This window comes from Oreochromis aureus, linkage group 7 (assembly GCF_013358895.1).
Source record: "Oreochromis aureus strain Israel breed Guangdong linkage group 7, ZZ_aureus, whole genome shotgun sequence".
NCBI classification, from domain to species: domain Eukaryota; kingdom Metazoa; phylum Chordata; class Actinopteri; order Cichliformes; family Cichlidae; genus Oreochromis; species Oreochromis aureus.
In genome coordinates, this window is record NC_052948.1 from 885,604 (window position 1) to 913,310 (window position 27,707).

At 39.8% G+C, this 27,707-nt stretch overlaps 1 long non-coding RNA gene and 1 pseudogene across 3 annotated transcripts; both read left to right on the top strand.

Moving 5' to 3' along the window:
* The first annotated feature begins 1,321 nt into the window (after nt 1-1,321).
* Nucleotides 1,322-13,103, top strand: LOC120440896. 3 transcript variants are annotated; one of them, XR_005613604.1, is made up of 4 exons: nt 1,322-1,390; nt 1,677-1,900; nt 12,279-12,451; nt 12,705-13,103. It is a non-coding gene; the product is annotated as an uncharacterized LOC120440896 (long non-coding RNA). The 3 variants fall into 3 exon arrangements; XR_005613605.1 differs by having other exon boundaries at nt 12,283-12,451; XR_005613606.1 differs by lacking the exons at nt 12,279-12,451; nt 12,705-13,103 and adding an exon at nt 2,187-2,210.
* Nucleotides 13,104-16,537: 3,434 nt separating this feature from the next.
* Nucleotides 16,538-17,764, top strand: LOC120441301 (annotated as a pseudogene).
* Nucleotides 17,765-27,707: the final 9,943 nt, after the last annotated feature.

Below are 27,707 nucleotides of genomic sequence, written 5' to 3' on the forward strand. Positions count from 1 at the left end.
GGGCAAGACACTTTACCCTACCGCCTACTGGCATTGGCCAGAGGGGCCGATGGCGCGATATGGCAGCCTCGCCTCTGTCAGTCTGCCCCAGGGCAGCTGTGGCTACAACCGTAGCTTGCCTCCACCAGTGTGTGAGAGTGAATGAATAATGTCATTGTAAAGCGCTTTGGGTGCCTTGAAAAGCGCTATATAAATCCAATGCAGCATTATTATTATTATTATTAATAATTCCTGGGAGGTTTGTTTGATGAGAGCATCATTAATTTGTCCGATTTTAATGTTTACGGATTATCACAGGTGATTACAGCCAAGGAGGAATATGTGCCCAACTTTCACTTGAACTAATATAAGGATATACAAAGGCTCTGTTAACATTATGAAGCAAGTCATGCTGACCTTCTTTCCTTTGTTCAGTGCATCATGCGTTGCCTACAACACCAGGTGAAAGTGAGGCCAAGCATCAGGAAACAGAGGGCTGCATTCAGGAGAGTGAAAATGAGGGACAGGCAGAGGGACAGCAGATGTTTCCATATAATGTGGCAGAATTTGTGTAAGCTGTTGTCTAGGGGTTAAAGACATCCTTCATTTTAGATGTTGTTTAGGATATTGTTTCGATGCAGGTTTCCAATTTGCATGTTTGGGTTTTTTTTGTTTGTTTTTTTTTTCTGAATGACTGCAACTTTAGGATTTGCAATTTTTTTTTTTTTTTTAATGATGTAGTGTGAGAAATTCTTCAAGGCTGACATGTTTTATGATTTCTAATATCTCTTGTCTACTTAGCCCTATTTTTCTGGAGGAAGATGAAGCTCTTGAAGAGGCAATTCAGCGTAGCCTCCTAGAAGAGTCTGATAGACAGAGTGAAGTTCATATTTCAAGGTAAGATTTGAAAGTAACCTTTGATAATTGAATATCTTATTTGTATCTTTACTTGCATCATTTTTTTGAAGTTACACAATTACAAAGGTAATTGCTCATTTCTGACTAATTTAATATGGACTATCACAACATAATTATCTGTAACTCTGTGCACTTGAGTCAAATGTACAGCAAATTTCCATTTTTCCCCAAGATGTTTGTCATTGTCCCTTTTTATATAGGTCTTTTAAGAAGCTCAGCAAAGAAGAAATTGAAGGTCTTCTTAGAGCTCATAGTGAGAAAGTCATTACACCAGGAACAAGACAACTCCATATCAGTCGAGCCAATGTGTGGTCGACTGCTTTTGCGTCAGTTCAAGAGACCCAAGTTTGCAGAAAGCTGTGAGATGCTTTATGTCACATTTGCAAGCGATGAACATGATACAGAGGAAGATGCTGCTGACCTTGGGGGCCAAGGCGGGAGTTTTTCCGTTTACTGGTGAAGGCCATCTTTCAGGACAGTGGTGCTTTTGAAGGTAATGATTTCATAGACAAACTAACTAACTTACTTACTCTCAAGGCCTAAAGGCTTGTTGACTTATATCGTTTTTATAATGTTACAAACGCAACAACCACCTGATCTGAACATGTTTGACAGAACATTAACAAGTTAATAAATGACTACAGATAATAAATCTGTTATGTTATGTTCTGTGTGTCTGAAACAGTAAAAAAAAAAAAGTAATACATTTTTGTCTGTCAATCTCAAGATATCAGTTGGCGTCTGCACAGAATATACTTTTTTTGTGTGTTATTTTTCAGCTACACCAAATGGATGCACACTGAAATTTAACATCCTACACTTGCAAAATGGAGTATATCGAACCATTGGCAGGATGTTGTCCACGATAATAGTGCAAGGTGGAGAAGCACCAGCCTTTCTCTCTCCACATGTAGTAGACTACGTTGTGTCAGGAGACATTCTTCAAGTACACCTAACACCAGATGATATAGGTGACCCTGAGTTAAGAGAGAATCTGAAAAAGGTGAATTGCAGTATTATAACAAGAATATTGTAATATTTCCTATATTCACAAGTCTTCTGGTCTTCTTTTATAATATATAATAAATACACTTTTGGTTATTAGAGGCAATTCCATGTATTATATTTTCAATTTGTTTCCTTTTTGTTAAAAAAATTTTTTATTGGTGAAATACAGCCAAATAAACCAAAACAAAAACGTTTCGAGTCCAATTAAAATGAACCATCTGCAGTATTTGTGTACACTGGTAAAAAAACAAACATTTAAAGTGTTTTTCTTAAATATTTAGGTTGTAAATGCAACAACTCAACATATGATAGGTTTGTAGCTTGAACCTATCCGCTGGAACGTTGAAGGCAATGTAATTACACAGCAAAGCAAGACACGAGTAGGCAACATTCTTTATGTTTCACGTGCACGGGAGAGAACTGGACAGGCGCCGTTCCTTCGCTTGACCCCAGTTGCTCTCATCCGCTCTCCCGTAACACTGCTCTTTTATTGTGGTTACATGAATATGCATAGGTTCATTAACATATAACATACCTTGTGTGTGTGTGTGTGTGTGTGTGTGTGTGTGTGAACCCATTAATGACTTCCTAAACCTACTGGCCTGGAAGTCCAGCAGTTCATCTAAACAAAATGCACTTAGCCTAAAACAGACATAGATACGTTTATCCTACCATAAAACAATAAGACAAGGTACGACCTCTCCCATGCTCCCAGGATGTGGGTTTGAATACCAGAACACCCTGGAATGCACACAAAGCCTTTTACAGCCTACTGAAGATCACACATCCTATCACTACACAATCGATTATACACCTCTAAGCATATATGGTTAAATATTTCTAAGCATAAATGACAATCACAATACAAATCTAACATTTCCCCCCTTTTGACAATTATGCTAGAAAAGTCCCCAGTTATGATCACGTCATGTCTGACAGTGTCAATGCAAATATTTTTATACTCAGCATATGTAAACGTATACAGTTTGACAAATGTATTAGAAGTTATCCAAGTTCTCATTGATCTCATTCAATGATAAACTGCATCCTACAAGTAAACAAATGAATTGCTGATGGTCAAAAGAGAAATTAACATTTTCAAAAACACTCCAGCTTGGTGGTGCTCCTCTGCAAGACATGTAAATCACACGTCTCTCTGCAGAGTGGTTTAAGTTCTGCAGGGCGTCATAAATGTGTCTTCCAGTTGTTTCCATCACTGTTCATAGGACCAGAGTCCAAATGTATGTAGAACAGACATTCAAACATACCAGTTGAGTTTGCCGTTTGTCAACATGGGTCTCAGCTATCTTGAAAGCTGCAGACCTCTTCAGCACTCTAGTTTTATGGCCTCTGCCAACCCCCATCACCTCACTTCAGGCCTCCTTGTCCTGTGGGGGATATTTATGACTCCTCCATTGTCCATCCCTACAGGAAAACCCTCTGTGGAAAGGGTGTTGGATCCAGTTATCTTACTGCTGTTATGATCCCAGCAGTTTTCAGTGTGCCATCGTATGCACAGTATAGTGACACAGCATTAGGTGATGTTCATAGGAAACTGCTGTCATCACCACCATAGCTTCTGGCTCCTGTGCTTCTCACAGAATCATGATGTCATCCTTGGACTCCCCCTGCGCTGTCGGTGGAGCTTGGCACGCTCCCCTCATCCTTCAGGTGCCCGTCTGTCGTCCACAATCTCCTCTGTTGGCCTCTGGAAAGCCCCCTTGGCACAGCTCTAATCCTTCGCAGCTTCGTGGTCCTTGCTGTGGCTGTGGAATCTGATCTCCCAATGGGCCCCAAACAGCTCGACCTTTGACCTCAACCACTGCCTGGACTGTCAGCTATGCCTGGAATGGTTCTTGCTTCTCACTGGGCCTCAGAAGACTTCTCAGGAGATTCCTTTCAGCAATACTCTGACTGCTGCACCTGTATTTCCTTGCTAGGAGGAAAAACTTCTATTTGGAGAGCATGTAAACCATCATCAAACCACATTCTTTAGTTCAGTGAGCTTCATTTATGGACCATCAAAGCCTCGTCTGAACCTGGATGCACCACTTGCATAGGTTTAACACCCGTAAATGAACTGTTAATCACACAAAAATCATAAAAAACATAGTTTAGAAAACATAATTCTGGACCCCTCCTCTTGACGCATGGACACTCCCATGAGTCAACTCATCAAACCTAGATTCCTGTCTGAAAGAAAAAGGTTAGCTAGATCATGTCCCAGGCAACATCAGGGCGTCTCCCCCTCTGGAGCAGCTCTGTAACCCTGCAATAAAAGATGTTAGTGTGTTTTGCACAGTAAGTTTGCTCAACATCTGGCTCTGCCTGCATCATACACACCATCATGGCCTGGAAAACAAGATCTGGAAGTGAAATCAAACTCCACACTTATAAACAATTGTATCATAAGAGTAATAAAGCATCAACAGGACAAGTATCATGTGCAGGTTTTCTCAAATCAGTAAACTACAATTATTGCCATAATTTGCCTCAGACATGGATCATCCCATGTACTCAGTTAACATTAATGTAATTGGCGACTCCCCTTAAGCAAAGTCACTCCATGTATTTAACACTAGGAGCTCAGTAGTGGCCAGCTAATGAGCCCCATATTAAACTATTCCACAAACACTGCATCTCTTAGTTGCTTTCTCATGTTACTTGTCCGTCTCTGCTGAATCCTCTACATGCACTCTTAGAAAAAACAAACATCAGCAACACACATGGACAATCCTGGAGGTCAGGCACAAATTGACAGGTTCTAGAGGTGCTGTAAAAAGACCATAAAGTTAGCCATCCATATCTGTGGAAAGAAGTGACACTAGTTTCAACACAGGAAATGTCTCACATGTTATTCACATCGTCAAAGTAACCTTTAACATTTCCCCAACAACACAGTGTAACAGCATCACCAACCCATAACCTGTAAACACAGTTTTCTTCACACATGAACCCAGAAATCCTGTCGTAGAAAACATCAACCAGCTGTCCTGGTATAAATCACATGATCAACTCACATGAAAAACTGTAATGCTGTAGAAATGTTAGCGCTGCACAGGTGTATACACACTTTCTCACAGTTACCTCTGTGAGCAACACAAGGTAGTGAATAACACCCCTGGTAGATGCACAGACACAGAAAGTGGCATTTAAAAGGTTAAATCATCACGCAACCTCGAATGTTGCTGTCATCTTTCTGCTCCTGTAAAAAGAAACACACATAGATTCATCTGCACCTTTGTCAGGTGGGGGTTAACTTCACACAGTCGTCAGTCAGTCTGTCAGCTTCTGTCAGCTTTTACCAGTCAGTCAATTTTATTTTCTCTCACTCATTCATTCATGCATTCATTCATTCTTTCTTTGCTGACAGTGGAAATTATTGTTGCATTTTCATTTCCACTTCTCAGCAAAATGACGTCATTTCAAAAAGAAAAGAAGAACTTTATATTGGATTCTCTCGCTTAATCCTTTTTTGGGTAGGGACCTATTTTCTAATTGTCCCAAAAAAGTGACTTTCCCCTGCGCCAATTTTAATGTGGAGAAACTCACTTGCAACAATTTTCTCGACGACGCGTCGTATAGCGCTTCCGTTCTAATCGTGCAGATCTGCTCAAACAGAGATCATCAATAAAACTTTCAGTGCACTGTGAAAGTATCAAAATAAAAAGGCCTCGTTAAGTCATGACACACGCTCCTCATCTCAGGAGGGTAAATCATACCATTAGCATGGTTTATCAAACCATCATACTAATTGGCAGGCTCAACTTCACAACAAAAGAAAAACCATCAGCTAGATTAATTCAAAACCAACCATCAGCCGCACAACACACAACATAAGCCTCATGTCTCATTAGCTATGAATTTTAATCTGTACTTTTTACTCATTTAGGCCACAGATTTTGTCTAGTTTTCCTTTTTAGTTTTCCTTTTTCCCCGTCATCATAAAACATGTGACATGTTGTCATGCACTTCACAAAAGAAGTTTGTTCTCATGTATTCAGAGTTGTGTATCTGGGTACAGGATTCACTCGCACATCACAACAGGAAACTCAGTGTCTTAGAGTCTCCACTCTAACAAACTCCAACACATCCCATTCACTCGTACTAGAATTCAATCACCTTTCATTAATCTAAGAACCATCAACCAATTTCCATATCAGCTATTAACCCACTAAGTTGACAGGACAACAGAAATGCATGTTCAAAATATTATCATAGAAATAGAATTTTCCCTCATACAGTAAAATATTTTGTGCTGCATCAATCAGGCAGAAAGCATCTCCCAATTTACTATATTAACAACTAAATTTATTGTCTGATCACTGGTTGGTCAAACCAGAATCCTTTTTTTTTTTTTTCCCACAAAAATTAAACTGTTGTCCTGCAACATAGTTAGTTAATTGTCAGCATTGGATAAATTCAGCATTTGATAACAAGCGTCTGTTAAATTTACACTATTTTAACACTGATGAGAGATAACAAGCTGATTTTCATTGCATGCGTGTTTGTGTTTGACACATGAGATGTGTCAAAAAAAGAGAGGGATTTAAGATTTAATTTGTTTAATTTGAAATGGGTTTTAGTATGATTTTATAACTATTGGGGTTGTTTGATAATCTAGATATAGTAAAACTGAGGATTTGTTAAAAGAAAGGATTAAAATGAACTGAATTCGGTTTAGAAGATAAAATGCTGGTGTTAATCAGAAGTTGTATACCAAAATTAAAGGGAAACTGTGGGAATAAAGGATAAAATAGGGAAGATTTTCTTTTTGTGAAGATTTTTTCTTTTGATTTTTAGGATAAGCTGTTATATTGTAGGCTTTAGAAACAGATAGTAAATAGATTTATTTCTAGGATAGAGGAGAGTTTTGATGAGGATGTTAGAAGTGTTTTGAGGCCAAAGGCCTGAAATTCCTTTAGCTTCTAACTGAATTTGAGTTGACCCAATAACAAATGACAGAATGAGGAACTGAATAGGAGTTTGCTTGTAACTAAACTGTGTGACATGTAAAATATTGAGATAACACATGCAGCTCTAAATTAGTCCTCTTATATAAAATGTAGTTACAGAATAACAAATGCTTGTTGAAGTGACCAAGTTTCTGTTTAAAACAGAAGCAAAGGGAGAGAGCTTATATATTTTGGTTGAGTCTGATAAAGTATAAATTAGAATGTACCATTACAATAAGAGCAGCAAAATGAAATAAAATGATATATTAAAACAGGTTAAACACAGGAAATGTGAGTTCTAAAATACAGTTAGAGTTCAGCTTTTAGCTATGATGTAATTTATTTAGGAGCTATTGATAATGTGCTTACACTTAGTGAGTAAAATGGTTGGTTTTTATCCTTTAGTAGAATAAGCAGGTATAATGATTTTCTTGATACATTTTCTTGTGAGAGGTGACTTTAGATGAGAGGTAGGAACTTGCAGCAGCGACAGTTTTGTGCATAGGATGCTGATAATCAGATAAGGAACCAACAGGAAGCAGAAGCAGAGACGTGCTTCCTTTGATCCTCTTAAAGGCAGTGCTTTTAAGAGTTTTACAAATGCTGAGTACGGTTGAATGAGATATAAAAATAAAAGTCAAAAACCAAATACAAAATTAGGTTCATGTTTTGAGTAATATTAGCTTGAATCAGGTTTGAATGAAGAGAACAAGAGAGGGTCAGAGTGGGAGAAGTGATCCTAAAGTTTATGACGTCAGGGGTGGACAAAAGCAGCTGAATGGGCCAAGGAGTGACCCAACGTAATGTATGGCGACCTCTGGTGGTCCAGAGGTCGAGAGTGGGAATATTGAGAGGAGAAATATTTTACTGCTATTATTTGCTGCTATCTCTATAATCATCATTATCATTTCAGTATTAATAGTGATGTTGCTTTCCCAGATGCATTCAGATGTTCAAATATATTGGTGTTATATCAGTCTTTATTACAGGTCCAGTTATAACCACTTCGAACTGTTGAGTTGAATCTATAATTTTAAATGCTTTTCTAATGCTTCGATAATCTTAAAGGTTTCTGTGTAGACTGCAGGGACAGGAAGTTACATGTGTTTGAAGTTGCATGCTTTTGCAGAAGTGAAACTGAAACCAGAGTTTAACTGCAAGTCAAAGAGAAGTTAAGATCATTACACACAGGATGGCTTTAGCCTGGTTGCTTGAGTTGAGGTCAACTAAGGTTCAGAGAGCATCTGCGCACAGACAGACGAGACATACACACACATACAGACACAAATAGAGAGGTCACGACACGTACGCAGTACACAGCACGCACGCGCCCCCGCACATGCACACACACACACACACAGATAGACTCATTTAGGTAAGAGTTTATAACTGCAAAGTCGAGGCGTACGTGGTAGTCTGTTACAGAGCGTGGATCTGATGTTCCAGGAAGATAAGCCTGGGCAGGATGGAGACAGGAAGCATCTGCCGTCGAGGCGAAGATGATGTTCTATGTTAAAAGTCATTGTGGTTTTGGAGTGACGTATGCTTTGTTGTCCTACCTTATAAGACCTTTGTTTGATGATTGTAAGTTCAGTTCGACGCTGAAATCTGCACAGCGGTCGGGCTCACACATGTGTTTATTAAAATGCCGTCTAAGCACACCAGGCTGGATCTGTGTTATTTTTAGATTCCCTCTCTCAATATTTTTGAACCTTAACATTAGGCAGGTTTAATCAATGTCTGTGGAGCTGCATCTCCAGCAGGGCATGTTCTTAAAGCTGCCTTTCCTACACACTTCTCTGCTATTAATTGATCATCATTTTCAGCTAATGTGCTATGAGTCCACTGATCTTTGCATCACACGAGGTGACTTGTACAAGATGATAAACAGACTCACATGCTCAAGATGCTGCCTAATCTTCATGAGCTCTCTTGTGTTTGTGTTAGTAGGGTTAATGCATGTTCTGCTTGTGTGTGTGATTTTGTATATGTTTCTTTTTGCAGTGTTTCAGATTCCTTCACAATTTTCCACTTAAGCAGTCAGTTTTCTTTTCCCCAGGTTTGCTAACCCAAATTTTGATTTCCCACATTAACCAACAGCTTTCCTCTGTGTTCTTACTTACTCTCACTCTGTTGTCCTCTCCCACTTCAACAGTCCAACAGCCGGCAGTTCTTCTTCAGCTTTGTCCTGTGTTCCACTGTCTCTTCTTGCCATTTTCTCCAAAGGTGGCAAATGTCAAACTCCAACAGTCTCCTCAGTTCTCCTCAAACGTTCTTTTCACAAGCACAGTGACTTTGCAGCTTGTTGGAAACACAGTGTCATTCATCCAATCAGGATGATGGTTTGCTCTTCTTCTCCGATGCTGTTTGTCCACACTGCTGCTGCTTGCTGTGACTCTTTGCTCAGGACTTTGCTGCTGTCTCTTATCTGCCATGTTATTGCTCTTTGGAACTGCATTCCTTGTCTTCAGGGAGGAGTGAGAGCTCGCTTGTGAGGATGAGGGACACATGGAGCTGTAAATAAGTTAGCCAAAAACTTGGCCTGAACACTTCCAATGATATTAAACTATAACTTTATTCCGACTGCTGCATGTGGAAAATGATCCAGGTCTGCTTTTCATCTGAAAGTGACAAAACTAAAACATTTCATTATTATTATCACTGCTTAACCAACACACATCTCTCTCTGTTTTTTGAACTCTTCTTCCTTAAAGGCAGAAAATGAGATTGTAGTTGTTCTTGGCTAATAAACACAAAACCTTTTTCCTATGATTTTTCATCTACAATGTAGATTTTGTCTCTGTTTTACTCTTTTTTTCTTTACACTAGCTGGTGACCTGCAGAATCACCGCTCTCACAATTTGTGACAATTACGTTTACACAGCGCACACACACACTGTGACGTCAGGCACATTCACACTCACTTTTTTCATCTGCATAAATAAATCATATGGCTGATGATATGTGCCATGGTGATCCATAAGTATGATCACAAGTTTATTTAATTATTTTTCAACCCAACAAAGCAAATAAACAAAAACATGATGCTGATGCTATGAACACTCTACACACATGAATCAAGATTCAGGAAAACTGCTGCGCATCTGAAAGAAGAAGCTGAACTCACGGATACGCTACATACTCCAGTTATCATAGTTCTCTTCCCCTTTCTTTGATGAGTTCTCAGCCAGCTCCTGATCTGATAATGTGTAGCTTGCTCATCAGCTCAGAAGAGACCGCAACACAACCTCACACAGTGGTTGTGTGCTTTGCCCACAGTGGCAAAGACTTACATTTTCATATTCAACTCAGCTTCTCCATCATGTAGTTTTCAGCTGTTTCATACAGGGTTCAGCATATTAGTTGTTTTCACAGGTGTGCTCTATATCTCAACAATGGCTCATATTAGGATGACAGTTTTCAAACAGGTCAAGTGCCTCTCTGCACGTCATTAGGTAAAATATTTATCTATTTTACTTCATCTCATATGTCATCGTACTGTATTTGAGCAACCTTAAGCTTAATGCAGATTACTGTTAGCAACTGGTTAAAGTAATGGTCTGGAGCACAGGCTGTTGTTGATCAGGGAAATCTAAAGAATCATCTAAACATTTTGTGTCAGCAAGGGGTGGGGGAAAGCCATTCACCAGAGCATAGCTTAACTGCTGCTGATGTGGGCTGGCCTTCTCCACACGCTCTTCAAGGCTGCTGTTTTCCTAAAAACTTCTAACATTTGAATCTCTTCCATTTATAAGCCTGCGATTAACCAAGACGGCTCAGGTCCCGCGTGAAACCCGCGCGACCGTGTTTCGCGTGAACCCGCGCAGCTAAGGAGCCGTCACTTTTTTTTTTTTTAAATACTGTGCGCCCCAGGAGCGAAGTCCAGCATAAACGTCTGTCACCCTCGGACGCACTCTTGGTTGCTTAGGAACCCATGATAACAACAACAACCGTGTCCCAGACCACGCCTGCTCCGCAGTCATTAACACAACACAACAAATATCCTCGCTCACAAACAACAAAAATTAGGCCTATTTTCTCAACGCAGTCTCACACAGTGGCTGCGCGCTTTGCCGCACTCAGTGGCAAAGACTTACATATCACGCGCTTTAACGCACACAGTGATGAAGACTTTCAACTCAGTCTCACATAGTGAATGCGTGCTTCGCCGCACACAGTGGCAAAGACTTTCAATGCAACCTCACACAGAGGATGCGTGCTTTCAACGCAACCTCACACAGAGGATGCGTGCTTTGCCGCACACAGTGGCAAAGACTTGAATAGTTGCACACAGTGACTACACGCTTTATCACACACAGTGATAAAGACTTCACACAACTCAGCTAAGATTTTTCGCACACTTACTCGGTGTTGCGTAGCGTGTAATATCAGCCTCGGATCCCGCCGATCGTCATTCATCGAAGAGAGAAAACGGACAGCTCATCCACCGCCCGATGACAAATTCTCACGTTTCGCTGACGCCAGGGTTCTCTCTCGGTGAATGCCGACCCAGGATCCGCTCGAAGGACCAATTAATGATAGGTTTGTAGCTTGAACCTATCCGCTGGAACGTTGAAGGCAATGTAATTACACAGCAAAGCAAGACACGAGTAGGCAACATTCTTTATGTTTCACGTGCACGGAGAGAACTGGACAGGCGCCGTTCCTTCGCTTGACCCCAGTTGCTCTCATCCGCTCTCCCGTAACACTGCTCTTTTATTGTGGTTACATGAATATGCATAGGTTCATTAACATATAACATACCTTGTGTGTGTGTGTGTGTGTGTGTGTGTGTGTGTGAACCCATTAATGACTTCCTAAACCTACTGGCCTGGAAGTCCAGCAGTTCATCTAAACAAAATGCACTTAGCCTAAAACAGACATAGATACGTTTATCCTACCATAAAACAATAAGACAAGGTACGACCTCTCCCATGCTCCCAGGATGTGGGTTTGAATACCAGAACACCCTGAATGCACACAAAGCCTTTACAGCCTACTGAAGATCACACATCCTATCACTACACAATCGATTATACACCTCTAAGCATATATGGTTAAATATTTCTAAGCATAAATGACAATCACAATACAAATCTAACAACATGATTTGGAGAAAGCAGTCAGCTGCTGCGACTCATGGCGATATCAAGTTGAAGGTCTTCCACTCACAGTCACCATGGCCAATAAAGATCTGTTTGTGAAAAATGCAGCTCTATACCTTGCAGTCCTGCAACGGCAAAGCTGTTTCGATCAACTAACTGATGGCTTGTCCTACTATGGAGTGAGATTTATATTTTTTCTGTATCAGTTGGTCATTATTTTATAATAAACATTTAGAGTGAGCTACTTTTTGTATTTAAAACTGGAATTTAACCATTATTTAAACTTTTCTGTCTAGATTTCATCACTCCTGAGAGAGAACCCCAGTTTGCGTGTTCTGCTTGACCTATCGGGGGAGGACAAAGATCTGACAGCCAGTTTAATTGCTGGGGTTCTCAGGCCAAGCTATTCTGTCCTTGGGAGCAACAGAAGAGTTTGAGAGGAACTGATGGTGGTCAAATTTCGGGAATTTCTCCAGTGTGTCGAAAGTAAGCAGAAATTCACATATAATGTAGTCTGGCCATGAAACAATTCAGGACACTAAAGTAAAACTTAATTTGTCTTTTTATGTCACATGCACACACAAAACAGGAATAAAGATGTATGAAAGCTTACAACTGACAAGCAAAGCAAAGACAGAACCTCTGTATTTTTTATAAATACATTAGCCATCATTTAGTTAGCTCAAGCATTAACTATTTTAGTGTCCCCAGGTTAACGGGGGTTTTTCTTTGTTTTTAGATAAAGAGCTGAGAGATGCACTTGGAGAAAGGACTCTTACCAAGGATGAAGAGGCATTTGTGAAGGCTTTGAGGCCTGGTCACATCTTGGCTTTTGCCACCGGGAGCAGCAAGGTTCCAGCCATAGGTTTTCAACCAGCTCCTAAAATAACATTCATTCACGATGAAAGCAAACATCTCCCGATTGCACACACATGTGCAAATGAGCTTCAGCTTTTTGTGAATGAAACAACAATGGCTGATGATGATGCTTTTCATTACTGCTTCTTAGTAGCACTCATGAATGGAGCTTTATTCAGCACCATCTAAACATGTTCCAAAAAAGTGAAATTAAAATGGTGGGTTTGTTAACTCTAATCCTGTTCATTAATTGTAGTTTCAAGTAACTTTGCTTCATACAAGATAGTTGAAATAAATTCTGACTCCATTTAATGTTGAAATGTAATAATTTTCAAACCTTCAATAGATTTATAAAAATGCTAACTCTGTATTTTCAACAACAAATCAATAAAGTCACTGATGTAATACAATTAATAATTTTATTAAGCTTTTTCTTTTTTTAAACAAGGACATTTCAAAACAGTTCATGCACAGAGTATACTAAACATGCTTTGTAGAACAAGCCAGGATTACTTAGACATCTAACAGCAACATTCATTAAGACTATTGCAACTTTACAATGATTAGCACAATACTGTAGATAATCTTGTGAATTGATTTAAAGACTGACTGTTCCATGTTGATAATTTTCACTGTTATACTGTATTACACTGTTACAGTGTGAATTTGATGGCTTTACTGCAATCTGAATAACTGTTTTTACCCATAAACCAAATGTAGTTGTAGCCTTCTGAATAGCCTATGAGTCACTATCAGTCATTAACTTTGAGTCCTTATGTGGCAGGAGGTATCACTGCTAGAGGGGAGGGGGCTTCTGCAGTAGTACAAAAAACACATTTGCTGTACAGCATTTAAGAATACTAAGTGTCATCACTCTTTGGAACATCACTGGTATCCTGTGGTTGAGGTCACACATTTACAAGTTTGTTAAAAATATACTGCTGTGTTTGTTGAAACAATGTTTTACCATTATTGTTGTCTTCTTCAAAGGGTGAATGCTTGTATATAGCTCTTGCAAATCGCTGTCATTTAATGGGACAAACCTACTTTGAGAGTTTGACAAGGAGGGTATGGAGACCTCTGCTGTAGAAAGTTCTGGGTTGTGACGATGAAACACGTGAGTTCCGCAGGCAAAAAGCTGGATGGGAGTTCTATTACCTTCAGTGGAAATAGAGTGATTGTTATATCCAGCTTTGAATTCCTTCAAAGTGCGGCCGATTCGTGGTAGAAACACATAATGAAGGCAAAATAGGTCTGTTGCATTTTCTAAGTCTAGGATACCAAGTGATTCCAATTCATAAAATATAGGTGCATAAATGTGGCTACAGTTATTGTTTAAGTCTCGGTTGAAACGCTCAATCCTCTGATTGTGCACAGAACTTCCCATTAAGACAGAGCTTTCACCCCTGCTTGCTCGCATCTCCTCCCAAATCTGAGCGTTCTCTCCTCCATGATCAGTCCTGATATGCAGGGGTCTGCCAAATTGTCCAACAGCTGCAGAAAAGAGAGCTTTCACAGTCTCAGCTCGATTATTGCTGGAGCACTGAAGAAACATCAACATCTTGCTGTATCCATCTATTGCACCATGAACAACAAACTTCCAACGAATCAGCTTGTGATTTCCATCTATGTGCCATATGAAATTTGGATGAGGCACAGAATATACTCGCCGAGCAACTGCAGTTCTTCTCCTGGATAGAACACCAGCCGAGTCCACCCTCCGCAGTGACTCTCTTACGCGCGCCATCTTTGAACCACTATGTTTTTGGAACGCAGATGACCCATCAGCATCACTTCTCCAACATGTGGATGTTCAGTTTTTATCTCTGGGACACTATCTGATCTAACTCATGGTCACTGATTACATTGAATTTTGACACTGAGATATTATAGTCTTGCAGTAACTTATACAGAGTGGGCCTGGAGATGGAAAGGATAGATGCAGCTTCAGTAAAAGATGTTTTCAGGAAAGAACATTTTCCAATTCCTCTTTGGAAATCTGAAGCCTTCCTTGGTAACCATCCTAGAACACGGCACAGATAATCTCAATTAGCACAATTCTATGACAAAAGATGGGTAATTTGAGGCAATTATACTGTGACAGATTAGCTAGAGAGTAATATTTTATCAATATTTTTAAAATATTAAAGTGAGCAATCAAAAGACACTTCACAGCAAAAACAGTAATAAAATATGACGTAAAACTTGTGAATGTTGTTGTTGGTGATGTGACACTGCTAGTGATGGACCCCTAAGAAGATGAAATGTATGTAGAATCAGAATCATTACTTTGACAGGATTTAATTTAAGGTGACATATTACACTAAAAAAAACAAAAACCAGTCAGCTAAATGATATGTGCAAGAAGGCCTACCGAGCGGCACGGTATCCCAGTGGAGACGGCAGGTCTACTTGGTCCAGGTGCATTGCTGGATTCCTAAGGAAACATTTACATCAAGAACGACTGTTACCTACCAAATAAATAAATAGAGTTGTATGATGTTTGATCTCTGTCTGCTGCCTACCAAATGAAATAATTGAGGACTAGCTAAGTAATTTAGCTTTGCTAGTTTTGCTAACACTGCTATCAACCCGTCCAAAATGCTATACAATGAACTTACCAAGTGCTGCGGCGTTTGTGAGGTTGAGGTGCACTACCGCTGAATCGTTGGATGGCCGACAAAACGGCTCTTCCAATGTTTTCAGCTAAATCGCTGGACATGCTGGTAGGGAACAGGTGAAGCAGCTCATGGCAGTCAAAAGTGACCGTGAGAGGAGCGCAGACACACAACCTGACCACGACCAGCACACTTTAGCGGGAGGTTTTCTTGAAGCTTTTATTTTGGTATTTCCGTTGACCCGTACAATAAATTTGCATATTAGCTAAATATTTAGTTTCCCGTAACATTTAGATTTAACATTTAACATTTAGATTTAACATTTACATTTAGATATAATATTTAGATTTAACATTTAACATTTAGCATTTAGATTTAACATTTAGCATTTAGATTTAACATTTAACATTTAGATTTATATATAATATTTACATTTAACATTTACATTTAGATATAATATTTAGATTTAACATTTAAAATTTTACTAAATGTTGTAAAAAATGACTCGAAAAACACAGATTTAGAGCTAAATGTGGAAAAATGTTGCCGTTAATTTCGGCATGTTTCAGTTTACAAACGGTGCCCCATATAAGTTAGCTGGATTTGATTGTTGACGATTTCGGCGTGATCTTGGATCGTTCGGTTCTCGAAGCTCATTCGGGACTTGCTGTCATAGCAACAGATCCGAAGCGTAAACCTGCTTGGGAGCAGGCTTACTTTATGTAAACAGGATTAGTTCGCGCCACTCAGGTATGTCCGCTTCATTTATCGAAAGCAACAGCGATATTTCTCCACTGTTTTCCATAAATAAATATTATCAATGTAACTAAAGATAATGCAGTATTTGATTCTTTTATTGATGTCATACAGATACATACAGGTCATTTCCTAAAAAAAGGAAATGTACTATTAATCATTCTATTTCATGTATTTGATTATTTCAGATGTAATTCATATTTTAGAGTAGTAATAGTAAATTACTTCGTGTAATCAAGATGAGAGACCACGGCTATAAAAGCGAAGGTGGATTTGGGAAGTCTGTCACAGCCATGTCCTGTCCGTTTGTACTGTGAGCAAGGAAGGTGCAAGATTGATAAGGAGAGTTTTCAGAATTCAGCGTATATTGCGGGATAGACAGGATCCTTTAGCTCAGCGCGACAGTGTGCTCATAGAGAGATATCGATTTTCCCGTGAGGGTATTATTTACTTAACCAACTTGTTGGATCCCTATGTTAAGAGTTCCACTCACCGTAGTCGGGCATTAACAACTGCACAAACTTACAAACTGTGTGCATTGCCTTGCGTTGCTTTCTTGAGTGGCACGCTTTCTATGCGCTGTTGGAGACTCAGAGAACATTGGCAAAAGTGCTGCCTGCCGTTCCATTCGCAAAGTATACCTGGCACTCAAGCATTTCCTGGGTGTGTTTGTGGTTTTTCCAAGCCACTTAAGACCACAGGTTGTCAAACAGGGCTTTTTTTCTATTGCAGGTACATTAAATTCGATAATGAATGTGATGCAATCATGACCTATGTCTGTAACTATAGCTCGATTGTCCGCAGGCTTCCCTAATGTGATTGGTACCATAGACTGCACACACATTGCGATCAAGGCCCCCCCAGGCCCCAATGAAGGGGATTTTGTCAATCGAAAGGGGGTTCACAGTATAAATGTGCAGGTGAGTAATACTAATATTTTAGATGGTAATATATAATGAAAAGGAGTGTGTTCACATATAATGAAATCTCTTAGATGGTGTGTGACTCTATGTGCCATATCACAAATGTGGAAGCTAAATGGCCCGGATCAGTGCATGACTCAAGAATTTTCAGAGAGTCAGGGTTATGCACATTATTTGAGCGTGGTAAGAAAAAGAGACTTATTTTGATATTTCATACTTATTTTGGGCCTAACATAACAGCATTTCTCCATTACACAGGGGCCTACGATGGGATTCTCCTTGGAGACAGGGGTTATGCATGCAGGCAGTACTTCATGACACCGTTCCCTGACCCCAACCCTGGGCCACGAACCCGCTACAATGCAGCTCTAGCCAGGACAAGGGCACGCATTGAAATGACCTTTGGGCAAATAAAGGGAAGATTTCAGTGTCTGAAAAGTCTGAGGGTTGCACCTGACAGGGCATGTGACATTATTGTTGCATGTGCCGTACGGCCCGTACTGCACAACATTGCCACCATCAGAAAGGAGAGGACTCCTGTGGTGGAGGTGCAGCCTGATGATGACCTCCAGCCAGTGCACTTGGACCAACCTAGTGGCAGAGCTGCACGGGACAGAATTGTGCAACACTATTTCGAATATTAAAAACATGACAAAACATATTTTTCATTGAAATTTATTTGAGCATCTTTTTCAGTCTCATCAAAAAAAAGCCAGTCATCATTTGCCAGGAAAAAAATCATATATACTGTATCACGCAAGGTCATCAATAGTGCTCTTTTTACTTACTCTGAAGTTCCTTTTGAAGCAACTCGATTTCTAGTTGAACTTTTTGCCTCATTAGAGCTTGAAGTTCGATTTCACCTAGAAGCTTTTGTTTCTTTAGCTCAGTATACTCCATTTTTTGCTGGAGACTTCTCTTATACAGGGAGTGCAGAATTATTAGGCAAGTTGTATTTTTGAGGAATAATTTTATTATTGAACAACAACCATGTTCTCAATGAACCCAAAAACTCATTAATATCAAAGCTGAATGTTTTTGGAAGTAGTTTTAGTTTTAGCTATTTTAGGGGATATCTGTGTGTGCAGGTGACTATTACTGTGCATAATTATTAGGCAACTTAACAAAAAAACAAATATATACCCATTTCAATTATTTATTTTTACCAGTGAAACCAATATAACATCTCCACATTCACAAATATACATTTCTGACATTCAAAACAAAACAAAAACAAATCAGCGACCAATATAGCCACCTTTCTTTGCAAGGACACTCAAAAGCCTGCCATCCATGGATTCTGTCAGTGTTTTGATCTGTTCACCATCAACATTGCGTGCAGCAGCAACCACAGCCTCCCAGACACTGTTCAGAGAGGTGTACTGTTTTCCCTCCTTGTAAATCTCACATTTGATGATGGACCACAGGTTCTCAATGGGGTTCAGATCAGGTGAACAAGGAGGCCATGTCATTAGTTTTCTTCTTTTATACCCTTTCTTGCCAGCCACGCTGTGGAGTACTTGGACGCGTGTGATGGAGCATTGTCCTGCATGAAAATCATGTTTTTCTTGAAGGATGCAGACTTCTTCCTGTACCACTGCTTGAAGAAGGTGTCTTCCAGAAACTGGCAGTAGGACTGGGAGTTGAGCTTGACTCCATCCTCAACCCGAAAAGGCCCCACAAGCTCATCTTTGATGATACCAGCCCAAACCAGTACTCCACCTCCACCTTGCTGGCGTCTGAGTGGGACTGGAGCTCTCTGCCCTTACCAATCCAGCCACGGGCCCATCCATCTGGCCCATCAAGACTCACTCTCATTTCATCAGTCCATAAAACCTTAGAAAAATCAGTCTTGAGATATTTCTTGGCCCAGTCTTGACGTTTCAGCTTGTGTGTCTTGTTCAGTGGTGGTGGTCTTTCAGCCTTTCTTACCTTGGCCATGTCTCTGAGTATTGCACACCTTGTGCTTTTGGGCACTCAGTGATGTTGCAGCTCTGAAATATGGCCAAACTGGTGGCAAGTGGCATCTTGGCAGCTGCACGCTTGACTTTTCTCAGTTCATGGGCAGTTATTTTGTGCCTTGGTTTTTCCACACGCTTCTTGCGACCCTGTTGACTATTTTGAATGAACGCTTGATTGTTCGATGATCACGCTTCAGAAGCTTTGCAGTTTTAAGACTGCTGCATCCCTCTGCAAGATATCTCACTATTTTTGACTTTTCTGAGCCTGTCAAGTCCTTCTTTTGACCCATTTTGCCAAAGGAAAGGAAGTTGCCTAATAATTATGCACACCTGATATAGGGTGTTGATGTCATTAGACCACACCCCTTCTCATTACAGAGATGCACATCACCTAATATGCTTAATTGGTAGTAGGCTTTCGAGCCTATACAGCTTGGAGTAAGACAACATGCATGAAGAGGATGATGTGGACAAAATACTCACTTGCCTAATAATTCTGCACTCCCTGTAGAGCAGTGGTTCTTAACCTTGTTGGAGGTACCGAACCCCACCAGTTTCATATGCGCATTCACTGAACCCCTCTTTAGTGAAAAATAAAATATGATTTTTTTCAAATTCAAGACATAGATATGGTTTTTACTGGTGCACAAAATGAGCCGTGCATGTCATGGCGGAGGCTCTACCGAACCCCTGAGACCGACTCACCGAACCCCTAGGGTTCGATCAAACCCAGGTTAAGAACCAATGCTGTAGAGCAAACGAATGTCACCCTGTTTCAATTGTAGAGACAACATTTAACGGTCAATACATGTCATATACACTCAAAAAAATGAAACGTTGACTTTAATTAAAATTATTTTGTCAACAGGTTCCACGAAATTGCATTGTGTTAGTTTAAAGCAAAAATCTTTAGTTCATCTAATTTAAAAAAAACTACTTAAGATTAACAAGACATATTTAAGACTACCTAAATCAAATTATGTTGTATGAACATAAATAATATATTTACAGGTTAGATAGTTTAGATTAATTACTTCAACACATTTCTTATTTGTGGCAGTAAAATGTTAAATTTAAGTTAGATTAATTCAAATATTATATTTTCAGCCACCTTGTGCTTTACTAATTAGTTTTACATAAATCTATTTTGTCAACAGGTTCCACACAAATGAATTAAGTACATCCAACTTATTTTTTTAAATTTCTTTTATTGCCAACACATTCAGTGAGCATTTGTGTAAACCCAGTCCAAAATAAAACACAACAGCTCATTAGGGTTAGTAACTAACAGTATGTAGACAGATGCAACATCAAGACTTTAAATTAAATGTCTGTATCTGCCAGAAATAGAAGAAAAAAACATTGAAGACCACATAACATGTTGATAAGATGACACTTGAGTTATGCACATGTGATGCTAAGGTCTGTGGAGTGTTTTTTCTTTTAGTGTCTAAAATGGATAGTGTTAAGGTTCAAAAATGTTGAGAGAGGGATCTAAAAATAACACAGATCCAGCCTGGTGCAATTAGACGGCATTTTAATGAACACATGTGTGAGTCCGACCGCTGTGCAGATTTCAGCGTCAAACTGAACTTACAATAATTAGACAAAGGTTTTATAGGGTTGGCAGTCTTCCTGTTACCAGGCAGACTTAAACAAAGCATACGTCACTCCAAAACCACAATGACTTTTAACATAGTTTAAAACAGAACATCTTCTTCAGGTCGAAGCCAGGTGCTTCCTCTCAGCCCGCCTTCGCTGTCGCTTATCTTCTGGGACATCTGGTGTACTTCCTGGAACAGACTACCACGTACGCCTCGACTTTGCAGTTAGACTCATTTAGGTAAGAGTTTATATCTGTGTGTGTGCACGTGCGGGGGCGCGTGCGTGCTGTATACTGTGTACGTGTCGTGACCTCTCTATTTGTGTCTGTATGTGTGTGTATGTCTCGTCTGTCTGTGCGCAGATGCTCTCTGCACCTTAGTTGACCTCAACTCAAGCAGATCTTGACTTTTATGTAAAATATATAAAACAACTGTTTCAATCTAACACAACTACTTAAGGCTTAATCCGCAATAAATGCATAATAAACACCCTGCTCTTAACTTGCACTCACTCTGCTTTCGGTTTCACTCCTGCAACAGCATGCCTTGCAGACGTGTTTCCTGTCAGCCTGCATTCTACACAGAAACACTGAGATTATAGAAGCATTAAAAACATTTAAAATTATAGATTCAACTCAACAGTTTAAAGTGGTTCTTCTTGGACCTGTAATAAAGACTAATATAATACCCATATATTTGAACATCTGAATGCATCTGTATGCAACATCACTATTAATACTGAAATGGTAATGATGATTATAAAAATAGCAGCAAATAATAGCAGTAAAATATTTCTATTCTCAATAATAGCAAAGTTGCTATTTGCAATGATTGCTTAGGGTCAGTCCAGTAACACAACGCCAATGAAGTGCTTTCCTTTAACAATGCAAAGTGAAGTGTCCACCTCCACAGCCACAATTAAAAAAAAATTAATGTTGTAGTAATAATAATAATAATAATGATAATAATACTACTACTAATAATAATAAATAGTCCACTGATATTAGCAATCAAAGAAAATTATATCACCATCCCAAATAAAACTTTAATAAAACATGCCAGCATTATGATCTAACAATAAAACAGCTTGTGAGCGTTCAGTTTTTTTGCAACAGCACAACAGTAACCATTTAACACTTGCCACTGTCAACGTTTATTTTACCAGTGTTTGGGAAAAAAACTTGGGTTGTAAACATTTTAACATGGAAACAATTGTTCGTCTTTAAAAGTCCGCGAAATATACATTCATCCTGCATTCCTAACTTACCCTTATTCTTACAGTGTGTTCACACCGAACGCGATAGGCGCGAGCGAAAATATGGCAAGCCATCAGTGCCATAAATCACCACTTTTCTAACCCGTTTGATTAAGAAACGCGTAAAAACGCCGTTTAATTTTTTCAAAACGCCGAAAAAACGCGGCGTTCTGTTTCGACAAACGCCGTTTTTTCCGACTCACATGGCGCCCTGAACGCACCATCCGAGTGACGTAAAAGCGGCGTTCAAAGACACACGGAAACGCCGTTTTTACGCCACTCGGCAGAAAACGCCGTTCAAAGAGAGGCAAAACGGCGTTTTTACGGCGTTCTGTGCCAGCTGTAACGGCGTTTAAAACGGCGTTTTATTGAAATTATGCAGGGCACTCCCCATGGTTCCCTCATCCAATTACTTTCAACTCATTTCACCCAATCAAAGAAGAGGAAGTGCAGACCACACTAATGCATCACCGATTCACCTTGCTGCTAAGTGATTGCCTATTCGGTACCAGTGCTTGTTACCCACTATGCATTTTGATGTGTTTAAAGCATGATCAAACAAGCAAACGACGGAATGCTTTTTCTGTAACAAGACCTTAACTTTGTGGCACATGGGTCGCTTGTTTACTTGAGGGATCAGCTATTAGCGCTGCGCTACCGCAGTGTAGCATTATGATGCTAACGGAGTCCTGGCTAACACCGCAAACTCCGGACATGAGTGTGGAGCTGCCGGTTTCCAGATGCTGCGGGCGGACAGGACGAGAGACAGCGGTGAGAGGAAAGGAGGGGGGCTGGCAGTGTTTGTTAAAGACAGTTGTGGGACCCCTGGGCACATTGCTGTGAAAGAACAACTCTGCAACAGAGACATTGAGCTATTAGCCGTTAGCATCCGTGGAGGCAGCCTGTGACTCTCTGTGGTCCGCAGACTGCAAACGCAATCTCCGAGAGCTCTTCTTCTAATATCAGGGGACTTTAATCATGTCTCGCTGGACTCCACACTGCCCACCTTCACCTGCCCCACCGTATGCAATAAAACATTGTACTTAATGTATGCCAATGAAAAAGTGGCATACAGTTCATCACCTCCCTGCCCAGGGAAGATCTGATCGTAACTTAGTGCGCCTTGTCCCTGTGTGCAGCACGTAGTGTGCACGGAGCCACTAATCACCCACGCAGTGCAGAGATGCTTCGCGGAGGGCATAATCAAGCAAATAAATGACAGAATGCTTTTTATTTCATGTCGACGTGCAATTTATGTATAGTTGACCGGGAAATTAAAGCAGCGATCACTTGGACTATTCCGTAGCACCCCTTTCACAGTGGTACATCCCTCCAGGTAACCATTCACCAGTCTTGTACAGTAGAGCGGGACATTACGTTTACTCTCAGCGGAATTCACCCGAGAAGGCATATAAGTTCCTGCACTGCACTGGCCTTCACCACAATTAGTATAAGGTAAGAATGAATACATTTTCTTCTATTCTTATTTCCAGTACAGTAAAAAACTCATTAATTTACAGTTTCGGACAAAATGTAGGAGCCCGAAATTGTGTCTACTTTCATCTTACAGTCCAGCAACAAAGAACACATTTTCGTTTCATACTTTTGTTATATTCCGTTACAAAGCTAGCCTTAGCCTTGCCGTCGCCTCGGCCACCATTGATTATGTGGCTCTAATATTAGAGCCACATAATTGCGCATTAATTTTCCGGTATGGTTGTGCGTAAGTACTGCATATAATACAATATGTTCAATGGGAGAAACTTAGTCATTTATCTCTACAGCCGAGTAATTATCCCAAGAGCGTTTTTCCAGTAAGCAGGATTAACAGACTGTCAAACCATGAAGTCATAGTACAACACCAAGTTGCAATTTCAGTAAACTCATCTGAATTAGATCGTGACAGATGTTCTGAATTTTCAGCTTTTGATGTTCATCCTTATAAGCACGCATGTGCCTTTTTAAACGCATGTATAGTTGTATCTACAATACCAGGATTTAGTAATACAGTGGGGTATACAAAGAGCCACATGAGACTGTTAAGCTATCAGTAAACCCGACACTGCAGAGTGAAAGACAAAATCCATGAACTGAAAACTGACCTTAAATATGAGTGCGGCAAATCCGCAGTGAAGAGAGATAATAATATTGATTAGGGAGAGAGGACGCAGCTGGGAGAAACAAGACACAGGTGAATTGAATCAAACAAGTATGACCAGCGGAAGCAAAAGCAAGTGCACAAAAGACTAGAGGTCAACAATATAAAGCAGTAACCAACTAAAGATAGGACACAGAAATGCAGACTTTGCACTAGGAACACAGAATGGCAGCCTCAAAGAGTAAAGAAATGAATAAACAACAGTATATGCAGAAAATAAAGAATAAAGTTAAAAGACAGCGTGGTCTTCAAGAACCCAGAGTACGATACAAAAATGTCGTTTTATTCAAGTGAACAAAACAATGTAGACCATGTTCATTTTTTTTAATAAGTTGGAAAAAATCAAAACTTATGACAGCATTTAAAATAAACAAAGATGAATAACATAGATGGGAACATTTGACAATGGAATTGTAACATTATCAAAACTGATTTTTCAGATATGCAGAGTAGAAGATGTGGAGATTCAAATTTTTAACTTGGGTGTGTGTTTGAAATATGAAAATATTGGTTGACATCGTTGACATACTGTTATTAAAGATAGGAATATGTATGAAGAGTAGATTCAAAAGCTCTATTAACAGAACTATAACCTGTTAGAATCTGACATTTATTTCAGATGTATTCTGTAACTGTTCACAGTCTCAATACTTAAAGTGATGACAGATTGTTTCCAAAAGTGCTCAGTCACATTTTTCATAAGACTAACATGGAATTTTTGATTTATTTAAATATAGAAACCTGTTGAAAGTAATAATTTAAATTTTTGTCTTTGTAGGATCACAGTAATGTATAGATTTCTAATATAGTCCAAGTTTGTCTATAAAAAAACACCAGCAAGCAGGGTATGTCCTACAACTATCGTATCACTGTAAATGACTAAGACTATAATCGAACTCTCTTCCTTAAACAACGAGAAACATGAAGTGTACTCAGGAGCAGATTCGAGCACAGGCTCAGAGTGAAGTTAACAGAAAACGTTCTTTACATCATCATCATCATCATCATTTATTTATATAGCACTTTACAAACATACCTGTTAGACCAAAGTGCTGTACAATAGAAATAGAAATATAGTAATAAAATAGAAAAAACCATACAAGTATGTGTATGTGATGCAAAAGGTAAAATTAAAAACAAGGCTAGAATGCATGAATGTTAACTTTGAGTTCTACAACTAGGAGCAAAATGCTGTGAACATGGACTACGGTAGTTCATACTCGAGGGAACAGTAACATGATCTGTGGCTGCCGGAGCTTGGCAAGTGAAACAGTGGTGTGAGAGTTGATGGTGGAGCGGCACTGTGGGACCCATTTTTGTGTTGTTACCTTATGTGTGCTGGTACGGGTCACCTTTTGTGTTTTTACATATGGTGTATTTATGGAAATGTATTTAAGATAAACGTAACTCAAGCCAGGTGTTTTTGGTCAGAACAAGCAGTTTGTAAACTCTGTGCTGTTATGATAAATGACATTGGACAAAGACAAGCAAATAAAACTGATGAATACAAAAACAATCTTAACCGTACAAGACAAGTATAGATTGAGTTGTTACAAGTTTAATTCATAACAGTTACATTGCCTCACCCCTGCCACCAAACACTTCAGTGGCTTCAAGTGTAGGCGTAGCCTCTACAGGTACTGCAACAGAGGGAGAGCAGAGTCAGGAGGGTCTTGGAAGAAGTTCAGAAAAGATCCAAATAGGCAGTCTGAACAGTCTTACTTGTTTGCAGGTGGAGTAATGCACGAATGGATAAAAAGGAGTGAGAGGTTATCAGCTGTTGAGGAGCAAATGGAGATCCGTGTCCAGGGGAGTGACGCTATTGCGAGTGTGAAAGGTTGTCCAGGAAGTAACTAAGAAGACATGAACAGAGAGGTAAGTACTAGAGGTTTGAGCAACGTGAGGCCAATAACTAACATAGGTTAACAGATAATATGGCACAGACTGGTTGTGAACGGTGGTCTTAAATACAGCTGGCTTGATTTGTCTCAGGTGGTGATCCTCAGAGGAGCGATGAAGTAGAGCAAATAGTTGTGACTCAACCAGACCATTACAAAGTATGGCCTGGAGGATTTTCATCTCAAGGTGCAAGAACATTCTTAATGACTGTACACGGCAGCTGCTGATGGACGATGTTGGGCCAGATGTGCTACAGTTAGCGTTAAGGAGGTATGATCAAAGCAAGATCGAAAACATTTAACATTTAAACTTGCATAAAATGTTTAAGGGGAATATGGCCTGAGAATATAACATGAATTAAGAAGTAATTTTTTGATATCTTTGAGGTTGGAGACAATGCAGAGAAGCCTTCGGTGGGCAAGAGGAAGACTGATCAATGTAACTGCGGCAGATCAACTTCTGCGTGACTTGGCTGAATTGAATCAGGAGGTCGAACTGCCTACTCAGCATGGCCAACAAGGTAAGCACATATTGTGTCGATTCCTTGACTCATCAAAAGTGTGAAATAAATTATGACTCTGTCTTAACCTATTTTCCAAATACACCAAACGCTTATATATTTTCAGGCTGTTTTGGATACCAGGCACCAGTGGTTTTCAACAGAGGTAGAGGTAGATCCCTTTTCCTTATCACTTGGGAGCAGCTTTCATTCCCGAAGTCATGTGGATTCACTGCACCTCAGATGGCTGATATTTTGAGTGTTTCACTTTGTACAATTTGAAGACGTCTGCGGTCAGTGACTTTTCAAACCAGTGTGACTTTCATTTCTTTGTGACACACACTCACTGTTTATTCAAATTAAATGGTATTGTGAAATTGTAAAAATTAGTATATTTGAATGTGCAACACTAGTCAAGTAATGAAGTGTGCTGTTATGGTAGTGATAAATCACTCATGTTTTTTTGTCTGATTTCAGACAGTATCATTTCACCCGTGCATCAATGTATGCGGAACTGACTGACAGTGCCTTGGATGAACATGTGCAGGACATTGTCGCTGGCAATGAACAAACTAGTCCTGAGGCTGTCAGAGCCTCCCTGCGAGTACGTGGACTACGTGTACAGCGGAGGAGGGTTCGAGCAAGCATGTTACGGATGAATCCTGGAGCAGCTGCCCTTAGAGCAGTTTTGCGGAGACCAGAATGAAGAACATATCAGGTTGCAGGTCCAAACTCATTGTGGCACATTGATGGAAATCACAAGCTGATACGGTAACCAACCACACTGATTTGTTGAACACCTATTTTGACCAAAGTGAAATTCAGCATTACATCAAATATAATTGTTGAACAGTAAGACACGTCCAATAGAGCCAGGCCCTGGGATGGGCAGTCCTCTAACACAACTGGTTATGTTTAAAGGGGAAGAGGAGAAAACACAGACAGCGCAAGCAACATACAGAGAAAAATTCAAACTTGACATGTAATAGTCACATGTAAATCAATTAAGAGTGTGTTTTCTATTGTTTCAATAACAAAGCAGAAATAAGATTTTTCTTCTTATGGACCACGGTTTTAGGTGGAGGATAGTCATTGATGGATACAGTCGTCTTGTGGTCTTCCTTCATGCCTCAAACAACAACCATAGCAGTACCGTTTTATCAAGTTTCATCAGAGCTGTGGTATCCTATGGTGTACCCTCGAGGGTCCGG